This window comes from Ooceraea biroi, chromosome 2 (genome assembly GCF_003672135.1).
Source record: "Ooceraea biroi isolate clonal line C1 chromosome 2, Obir_v5.4, whole genome shotgun sequence".
NCBI lineage: Eukaryota > Metazoa > Arthropoda > Insecta > Hymenoptera > Formicidae > Ooceraea > Ooceraea biroi.
This window is the reverse complement of record NC_039507.1, coordinates 7659617-7667678: the sequence shown is the minus strand read 5'-3', so window position 1 is coordinate 7667678 and position 8062 is coordinate 7659617.

The following is an 8062-nucleotide window of genomic DNA, read 5'->3' as shown; positions in this document are numbered from 1 at the left end:
GTGTTGCAATCGAAAATCGGGAAAGTGTTTCTGTTATTTACAATGCAAGAAATATTAAAAGATATGGAAATGTAAGTAAGTATATACAATATACTTACTTGAGAAATAAGATTCGAGATAAGACATTTGCATACCTTTTAATATTTCTTGTAGAGTATTGCACTTATTCATTGTAAATAACAGAAACACTTTCCCGATTTTCGATTGCAACACACAAATATTGGCCGTTTTGTGCAGATTCTACAAATTCTCTTAGAAGAATAGAATAAGATGTCTTTTAGATCTCACAATATTCTGAAATCAAGAATATTTTGAACTTGCTAGAAATTTGTATCTAAATCCTTCTGAGAAAATGAATGAGATAGCACGAAGATTATTTGAATCTAGATTTTCGAATTTTCTATTCAAGATTAAAATATGCTTCTTTTCAATAATAAATATGATTGTCGCTATAGCGATCTTATTTTATGATAGATTAAAGAGTAATAGCATTAAGTCCAGAAATCTTTTCTGTGGGTGTGACAGCCGAACGAATCGAGTTAGTTCGTAACTTCCAATTATACACGCAAAGCGCTACTCGGGGAAAGAAACTCGGCCGATGGATTCGGATGATTTACGAGCAGCTGGCCGTTGCCCTTGAGGCATCGATATCCCAATATATTTCACCAGAAGAGGCCCCGCCATGTTTCCCAACGTCGAGCACCATAACGCGTGTCACGGTTTATGGTGAGACGCTCGGCCGCCGCCTTGGATTTCTGACACGCCCGCTGTTTTGACGGACGTGATAATTTCTATCGCATTTAAATGTTAATCGCCCGCGTCGCGATTACAATGACAAAACAAACCAATTCGGACGGCGGAATAAACGGCGCTCCATCATCGAGGGCCCTGGTTATCATTTACCTTGACAGTAAAATTGAGATGGAAGCGAGACGGCAATGAAATGAAATTAATCATAATTGATTTGAAAGTCGCCTCGGTCAGCAGGTGTCTTTTCTAAGTGACATCCGATCGTCGGGACGAAATTGATTGCCGAGACTCGAAGCTCGATCGCTCGCCGGGACGTTTCGCTACGGAACGTGCACCATGAAGAAATCGTTGGCTATCATCGTAGGTTTCTACGTGTGTCCTCGTGTGTAATTTTTAGCCCGCACGTGGGACGTGCACGTGACAATTTGGAGATTTGAAACGTGATCGAAACGACAAGTTAAATAGCTTGAGAATCGTTGCGTGCTTCGTACTCGCGATATCAACGTGATTCCCGCATGATAAATGTATCCCGAGGGTTTGATTAAGCACGTCGATGCTTTCACTGACTAATTGCGTTTACCGATTACAGAAAACGCTGAAATTATCGAGCATTCCGAGCAGCTGTAATAAATACGCTCTCGCGGTCGCTGGTAAAAGCGTTACGCCGCGAGAGGATCCGATCTGGTCGCGATCGGATTAAGGCGAAATTAATGAGGGGAGCTTCGAATGAAGATTACAAAGGAGGTCAGCGGCGTCACTCGTGTTCGTCGTTTTAACCGTCACGACGTGACACCGACTTTTCGAGCGCCTCCTTTAAACTGGTTAAGAGTAAAAACGAGAGAAACGAGGCGAAGTCCGCGAAGTGCGAGCGCGAAGTGTTTTCGGAGGGATTTCGGCAACCGTGCACGCGGTTTACGACCGGCGTATGCAACAACAATGATGCGAGGATACGGGCAACGTGAGAAACTGTATCCGAAAATATTATCTTATGACGCCATTTACCGGTGTGATGATAATTTTGTGCAAACACGTGTTAAAGTGCGAATGCCATCGCGAGGCTCACGCGAGACTGACGTTCGACTCGTAAATCCACACTCCGAGAGGACTCGTAGCTTTCTCTCTCTCTCCCTTTTTCTCTTTCTGTCCCGACATCACTTTGCGATGCGGCGAAATCGTTTGGCCGGCAATTTCGCTCCGCTAGTTTTTAAACGGTCGCGCCGCGCATTTATTAAGTTTCACGATCGCGGGTCGGGCTGTCAGCGGGCACGCTTTGAGTGATGATTAAGTTCGCCGATAAACGATATTGACCCGTATCCGACAAGTATAATTAATAACTGGTCCTCTCGTACGATGATCCCCTCGCGGCCACGATCCGCTCGCTAAAATCCACTTGCACGTTGCCGATCTACGTGATCGGTGCGCGCGCGCGAGCAAGCGTTCGCGCTCCAGAATCGAGGAATTAATTCGAGCTGAGATTAATTGCGAGACGCAAGAGTATCCGCCACGGGATAATCGACACGGTGGAAAAAAAGCCGGGAGGGAGAGAGGTCTTCAAGGATGTCCACTCTTCCAGGTGAAGGCAAGAAGCAAGAACGCTCTACGAAACGCTCGCAACTCTGACGTTCCGGATTTGTTCCGGTTCGCCGAATTTCTTCGCATTGCTCGAATCGAGCCGTGCTTTCCCGTCACTCCCATTTCCTCCACCTCGCGCTAAAGATCGCGAATCGAGGTAACGCGTTTGATAACGCGGATAACGGGACGTCACGGCGATGAGTAATCAAAGGACCTTCTTTATTTCGCTCTTGGCAGCAAAGTGCGTTAAAGTGTGTCAAAATCGTCACGCGTATCCGGCGTATCGGGTTTGCCGATTACGGCATGTCACACTTTATACAGCGAGCTCTCTTCTTCGTCAGTCAGAAAGTTGTAAAGGTCTAGCTGCGGCTTTAAATATTGAACGTTTTATTTTGCAGCGCTAACCCGCGCTACCGAGTCGTAAACAACGAGACGGCTGCGGTCCGCAAGAAGGTTTTGCAAAAGATCCGAAGATAAATTACAGTACGCGTACGGCAATTTGCTAAGCGCAACATCCTACGAACGTCGATTTTCTAATGGCGCTCCAATTTTTTTCCGCGGCCGCGTTAATTGCGACTCTGCGAAAACGGTCGTACGCTAAAAGTATGAATATGTAATCGGATCGGCTCGCCGCGCGGCGAGAGCGAAGTCCGCGGCCGCATGCGCTTTCGTTTCTTCGGACGAGAATCGGGTATCACTCCGATACATCGTTCCATACGTTGGAATTAGCAACGGCTGGATGCGTTTCACCAGCGAACTCGCTAGATTATTCAAGCCGTTCCACACTTTGCAACCAATATCTCAGATTACTCCGCGCGCCTATCCATTACTTATCTCAACAGCTATACCTATCAATAGTTACACTGAATAACGTAGATCGAGTAACGGAGTAATTAAATGTTGAGATATCTTGTTCGTCGTTATTGGGGCAATTTGCAAATTTCCCCGTATTTACGAGAAAAATATCGAGATTTAAGACGCGCTTTTCACTCAGCATTCCTTCAATAAATAATATCTTTACGATTCGATACGAGTTGGAAACCGAGCGCGCTCATAAAAATCGATTGATCGCACAACAATGCTCTCCTATTTTGAATTCTGGAATTTCCGCGCGCGGCTAAGCATGGATTTGATTCTCCCGTCACCGTTCCTCGATGCAGCGTCTGTCGGATTTATGCCCGAGGAGATTCCTCCCGCAAATTGCACGAGGCGCGAGCTCGCATCGCCGGCAGATGCTTTTTCCGCGGCGACCCGTGTAATACAACGGAGCGCCGCGAGGAATCTGAAATTCGCGTGGTGTCGGCGTTCACGGCGGTTGCGGCCTCCTCGGTTGCGAATTAGCAACGGTTCGCTGCCGGGTAGACCTACCGTGCGCTTCAGGTCGCTTCACACTTTCCGCGATTAATCCGTCGGGATCGTTCGTGCCGCCTACTTAACGGGCGGTACGCTCGCTTCAAGTAGCGATTCTCGGCGATCTTCGGCGGCCTCTTCATGTATCGTGAAACGCCACGGGTCAGCGATGTCAAGTCGTGGCTCGGCAGCCTCGACTTTGCCAACCGACAAAGTCTCTCCTTCTTTTAATCTCCCTCGCCCTCGCCCCTGTTTGCCTCTCTCCTCTCTCCGTCTCTCTCTCTCTCTCTCTCTCTCTCTCTCTCTTTTTCACTCGAGCTGAACGTCTTGATAGCTCGCGATGCCACAGTCCGGGGATACCCGCGATATTTCGCAAAGTTGCGCCTGGTTTGGAAATTGCCGGAAAAATGTCTCGTCGAGACGCGAAGCGGCCGCGAGGACGTCTCGCGATTCAAGGAGAATACGACATATTTGGTGAATACTTAATCAGAAAAATGAATGAGATGGAGTTGTAAGGTATGAGATATCGCGGCAGGATTGCGACAGCTCTGTAATCGAGTGCATGCCAGAGAACACACAGGTGGATAATATCCCCGATAAAGACGAGAGAGGCGTCACGGAGGTTCTCCAAAGATATGCGTGACTGCTCGAGGTGTCAAAAATCGTCGCAACGCGACCGAGTCGGCTCTTCGTGACGGCCTTAAGATAAGCGGTAGCAGCTGGCAAGAGAAACTCACCACCAAAGAGAGAAACCCATCCCGATTTCTTCGTGTCTTCCTTTTCCCCGGGTGAACGCCGCGTGACCAACGTCGCGCCGCGCCGTAACGCACGAGGCACTCGCCGCAATTTCGAAGGATTAAACGGCTATCCGGATCCCACATCAGGGTCCCGTTCTTCCTCGCTTTCGATTAAAACCTCGATCGCCTCGGATAGATCGGGTGAATCCAACATCGTTGCGTCGATCGACCAGCGAAAGAAGCTTAAGGGGGGAGCCTGCTTTAGAACGTTGAAAATAAGGTATAATTTTACGAATTTTTTTTGGAGAAACTATACAGCGGATCATTATAAAACTTTGATGCATTTATTAGTACATGTTTAAAGATAAAAAAATTATTTTTTTATTTGAATATATCGCCTGTAGAGGTCGTCCTGGAGGCGTCTTAGTGCAGCCGGCATTGTAAATTGGTGAGCATTCTCCTGCCTCCAAATTTCATCCAAACTGAAAAATTGAAATATTTTCTCGTTATTTATGAATTCCCATCGTCGATGAACCTTTAATATTCATAAAAACATTAGGTTAAACAATTATTTTTGCATGAAAAAGTTCAAAAACTTTGCCTAAAAATCGTACTTTTGTGTTCTAAGCTCCACCATTTTGGCACTTTTCAACATTTTTCTTCTCTCTTTGGTTCATCGACGATGGGAATTCATAAATAACGAGAAGATATTTCAATTTTTCAGTTTAGACGAAATTTGGAGGCAGGAGAATGCTTACCAATTTGCAATGCCGGCGACGCGGCTGCACTAAGATTTCTCCAGGACGACCTCTACAGGCGATATATTCAAATAAAAAAATAATTTTTTTATCTTTAAACATGTACTAATAAATGCATCAAAGTTTTATAATGATCCGCTGTATAGTTTCTCCAAAAACAATTCGTAAAATATACCTTATTTTCAGCGTTCTAAAGCAGGCTCCCCCCTTAAGCAAGGCAATCGCACGATTTTAATGTTACCTTCAAGTTTCAAACGCACGTGCGTCTCCTCTTTAGTTCCGTTCCGCCCGTTCGAGCTATTCGGGCGAGATAGATACGGCAAGCCGAAGTCGAATGCATTACGTAAGTATCGCTTGGCCAGATGCATTGCGCACGTGAAACTATAAGCGCGATTACGACAGCCGGCGGCTGTTAGTAGATCGCGCGGCCGAGCGTTCGTCTAGGCGAGGACCCGCGCGAAATCGAGGCTCCGGCGTGGCTCCGCTTCGCGTCTTCAAAAAACGCGCACAGACGAGAAATCGAACGCCGGAATCGGCTCTCGAGAGGCGACGCGTAATATCCCCGACGCCGCGCCGGCGATCAATCCTGGATCGAGCGTTTCTTGCCGGCCGTCCGAGAATACGTGATCGATTTCGAAGCCCGCGATCGAGTGACTTTGCGATTTATTCGGCCCGATGTTACTCGCCGGAGCATTCTGCTCAAAGCTGATTTATCTGTGAAGCATTAGAAACGTAGTTCCTCTCGCTGTCTCGCGTAATGCCTAGTTTATGTAAGTTTCTCAGAGACGCAGGCAGATCTTGAGCTCATTGATTTGACAAAGAGATACGAGAATGCGGGAAGTGTAATGTATAATTGCACCAATCATGTTTTCCTCTCTGCGAAAGAGAGACTCTTGCCGCGGCGTCGTTGCAGAGATCGTCGCACTGCGAACGGTTAATCACGTCCGAATGAAACTGGAACTTCCGGCGTTCTTTCAAACGCGTGCGACCACAATCCGCCGCGTCAGCGCGCGAGTAGCCGTGTTTTCCAGCGTGAAAAAAAAGGGACGCTAGTAGTGAAAGGATTAATCGATATCGTGCGATGCAAACGAGTCCGGCGAGGCTATCGCGCGCTCTTTCTTTTTTTTCACCGTGCGCGCTTCCGGTGCGATCGATCCGTCGGGATAATTTTCCCAGCGCGCGGCGCGAGTAATTATTTCACTCGCTTGCGGGTTCGTGCGCGCGAAACCTCGTCGACGACGACTCGCCATGTCTCCAGGTTTCTAGATATAGTTTTCAGATAGAATCCAACCGAGCGGTAGCACCGGCTACGTGCAACGCGTGAGAACTAGGGCGCCGAAGAGGAGAGAAGACGCGCGCGACAGCGTTTATCAATGCTCGTTGAAATAAGAAAATAGACGCGAGCCTTGCGCGTATCTCGCGTGAGTATAATTTATCGGGCTCAACCTCAGCTCTATCCGATCCGCGCGCGAAGGCTTACACGCTTACTTATTAATACGTACACGCCACGCAGATAAATCATTAAAACGTGATCGCCGTCCTGGAAATATTTTACGATGATAATATAAAATGGGTTATGGATAATGGAACCATACTAGAAATCTCCTTTAGGCGTCAAATTCATTGATTTTATTGTTCGAACTTCGAGTAATCGGTTTTTCAACATTCTTTTTATATATTAGGAGTGTGATTTAGTTTTGAGGGTTTTGCAACAGATGGCTGTAGTGTCAGTTTGTTTCAATAGCTGTTTCCGATAATTGTTGTTTCTTACAGTCTTGACATTATCCATGACATTTAGTAGCATTATAGCAATAGATGCAATAACAGTCGTGTTTATATCATCGCAAAAATGGAACTTCCGAAACAGCATTTTCCACATGCGTTGCTTTTGTTTTTTAATCAAAACAAAACTGCGGCTGACGGTTATAGAATTCTTGTGGAAACTTGTGGTGATTCTGCCCCATCAATTAAGACGTGTGAATACTGGTTTAGACGCTTTAAAAGTGGTCATACTGATGTGAAGGACAAAGAACGCTCGGGACAACCAAGAAAGCTTGAAAATGCAGATTTGCAAGCATTATTGCACGAAAATCCAACAGAATCCACTTCAGAACTTGCCAGAGCATTAAATATTGATCGTACAACAGTTACGAAACATTTACATGAAATGGGAAAAATTCAGAAAGAAGGGAAATGGGTTCGACATGAATTATCGGAAAGTGCCATTGCGAACCGGTTGAACATTTGCATTTCGTTGATCGCCAGGCAAAAAAGAAGAGTCTTTTGTCTCGGATTGTTACTGGGCATGAAAAGTGCATCTATTTTGATAATCCGAAACGCAGAAAATCATGGGTGGATCCAGGCGAACCATCAACATCCACTCCGAGACGCAATATTCACGGTTCAAAAGTAATGCTCCGTATTTGGTGGGATAGTGTACTATGAGCTGTTAAATCCGCATGAGACTGTCACGGCTGATGGTTATCGACACCAATTGTACAAGTTGAAGGAAGCATTGGACGAAAAACGACCAGCAATTGCGAGTAAACGACGGAAAGTGATTCTTCTTCGTGACAACGCTCGACCTGACGTTGCGTTATCAGTGAAAGAAACACTATTAGAGCTTGAATGGGAAGTCTTACCGCACCCCGCGTATTCTCCATGCGATTATTATTTGTTCTGGTCGATGCAACACGCTCTAGAGGATACAAACTTTGATAATTTGGAAGAAGTGCGAAAATTCGTCGACGAATGGATCAACTGAAAAGAAGAGTGATTTTATCGTGGTGGAATCCATCTCTTGCCAGAAAGATGGGAAAAAGTTATAGAAAAGGAAGGAAAATATTTTGATTAAGGTAGTCATTCATTATCATATTTAAATACATGCGTTTTTAA